This window comes from Protomyctophum bolini, assembly GCF_963924005.1.
Source record: "Protomyctophum bolini genome assembly, chromosome: 6".
NCBI classification, from domain to species: Eukaryota; Metazoa; Chordata; class Actinopteri; order Myctophiformes; family Myctophidae; genus Protomyctophum; species Protomyctophum bolini.
The window spans coordinates 11,067,278-11,070,043 of NC_137867.1; the positions used below are offsets into that span (position 1 = coordinate 11,067,278).

Below are 2,766 nucleotides of genomic sequence, written 5' to 3' on the forward strand. Positions count from 1 at the left end.
CCCTCTCTGAGTCTATATGGTCACAGCTCCCTATCTGAGTCTATGGTCACAGCTCCCTCTCTGAGTCTATGGTCACAGCTCCCTCTCTGAGTCTATGGTCACAGCTCCCTCTCTGAGTCTATGGTCACAGCTCCCTCTCTGAGTCTATGGTCACAGCTCCCTATCTGAGTCTATGGTCACAGCTCCCTATCTGAGTCTATGGTCACAGCTCCCTCTCTGAGTCTATGGTCACAGCTCCCTCTCTGAGTCTATGGTCACAGCTCCCTCTCTGAGTCTATGGTCACAGCTCCCTCTCTGAGTCTGAGCTGATCTGGATCACCTCCTACTAAATCCCTCTCCGATGGATCACCTCCTACTACATCCCTCTCTGAGCTGTTGGATCACCTCCTACTAAATCCCTCTCTGTTGGATCACCCCCTACTAAATCCCTCTCTGTTGGATCACCTCCTACTACATCCCTCTCTGAGCCGATGGATCACCTCCTAGGCCTACTAAATCCCTCTCTGAGCTGATGGATCACGTCCTACTAAAGCAAAGTAGTTATTTCACCACTGATTAGCAGCCAGCATGGTGGCCAATTATGGCCATATACTGTATATAAAAAATATATATAGATGCCTCATTGGACGCTGCAGTTTGTTGGAGCGTAAGGAGTGTGTCCAGCGTAAGGAGGAAGTCAAGCGGAAGTGCGGAACAAGGCACACTTACAGGCCAATCACAGCGCGTCTTTTCCGGAAAGTATCAATTAAATCCAAAAGAGCTCTCCCGGCAAAAGCTTGCCTCCATGTTGCCTCTTCTCGAGATGTTTTATGTTTTATTTGCAAGGACCCTCTTAACTCTGAGAGTGTACTTAATGCTTGGACTCCCAGACAGCTGCTCAGCTAACTGTCAGCCTGCTGTATTCTAAGCTTTAGTTCAGGTTTGACCAGAGTCACATACAGACAGTCTCTAAATGTGGATAAAATGTCCTTCGTTCCAAAGGCCCATTCATAATCCTTCCCACATCGGGGTTCGGACATCTGGAGCACGGGTTTCCGAAAAGCCACGAAAAGCTTGGGCGTCGGAAAGGACTATGGACCTCATTGTGTGTGTGTGTGTGTGTGTGTGTGTGTGTGTGTGTGTGTGTGTGTGTGTGTGTGCAGGCCTGCAGGGCCGGTTCTAGCTAGGTCGTTGGGGTTGGGGTTGGGCAGCTCAAAAGGTACGGGGAATATTACGTTTTATAGCCAATATAAAAAAATACCACAAAATATCTGTACCATGTATCATTTCTGATTGGGTGGGCAGCAATTTTAGTGAAATTTAGACCCACCTGAACACCGTTTGCTAGCAGTGCTGTTAACCGACAGTGTGCTGATGGATCCACAGGGATTTGACCCCACGATTCGTACTGCCCACCACCCGAGTGGGGCAGGCTAGAAGCGGCCCTGGTGTGTGTGTGTGTGTGTGTGTGTGTGTGTGTGTGTGTGTGTGTGTGTGTGTGTGTGTGTGTGTGTGTGTGTGTGTGTGTGTGTGTGTGTGTGTGTGTGTGTGTGTGTGTGTGTGTGTGTGTGTGTGTGTGTGTGTGTGTGTGTGTGTGTGTGTGTGTGTGTGTGTGTGTGTGTGTGTGGTAATAGGAAGAAACAGGGCAGTGGTTTAGTGCTGGACCAGGAGGAAAAGTAGCAGGAGAAGACAGTGACATCACAGCTGGGGTAATCTTGAGGTTCCGCTAAGCCTTCCAAACCTTTGAAACATGTGTACATATGCCAAAACATATTTGTGGTTTAATATTTGTCGGTGGTCCGCGGGCAAATATATATTAACCTATAGGGGTCATGAAAATGATTGGGAACCACTAGTTTTAAAATAAGCAACTACATTTTAGAGTCACCCCCCCCCCTGCCAAACCCTCAACAACCAATATTTACAAGGGACTTTACAGAAAAACACGAGCTTGTAATAATAGGCAACACTGAATGGACGTACAGCACAGGATGCTGACGCTATACGTATATATTCTGATCGGCTGTGATGCAACTGTCCTATCGTTTTTTTCCTCCAAAGTGTGGGAATAATAAAGGCTTTTTACTTGTACTACTAGTAGTACTAGAGGCTAATTAAAAATCAGCCAGTGGAAATCATCCAGTCGCTGTGTTATTGTGAATCAACTATTAGACTAATTAGAGGAATGTTAGTAAGCTACAACACTGCCACCCGCAGGCAGACAGCAGGAACTGTTTACGGTCAAAGTTGTGAAGGCATTTCCACATGTGTGCATGTTCATGTCTCAATGTCAGTGGTCTTGGAAGGGCTTTAGAATGCATATGTAATAATAATAATAATAATAATAATAATAATAACAACATAAGTAAGTAAGTAATTCTGCTAAAGGATGAATAATGAATGTACTTCTGTATCAGCAGTACATTTTGGTGGAGGAAAATGTATTCCACCGGTCCCGTACCTTACCAAATCACACCTTAGGCCATGATAGTTTGAACCTACATGGAATAAACCTCTTGACAACATGAAAGCAGACACATTCACACTACTGACCCTCATTGAATAATTAATGGCAGATAGTCTATAAACGTGGGGTGATATATGCGTGAGATATTATGCAGCATAAAGTATGTGATATTTGGTGAAATGTCCCTTTAACACGGAAGCTCAGAAATGGACTGGAAGAATGAAAAAAAAAAAAAAAAAAAGGTTAATCCTCACTCCACAACCAGATAATTGGGGATAGTTTAAGGTTAAGAGTCCTATGAATGACAGCAGTCAGTAATA

General features: G+C 44.8%; 1 protein-coding gene across 1 annotated transcript in view; it reads right to left on the minus strand.

The window, feature by feature from the left end:
• Window positions 1-1,514: 1,514 nt before the first annotated feature.
• LOC308316555 (dematin-like) overlaps window positions 1,515-2,766 on the minus strand; it is a 3,847-nt gene continuing 2,595 nt past the window's right edge. Inside the window, exon 3 of the mRNA XM_080765231.1 lies at window positions 1,515-2,766. This exon is cut by the window's right edge and continues 957 nt beyond it. The gene's annotated coding sequence lies outside the window, so the exon portion shown is untranslated.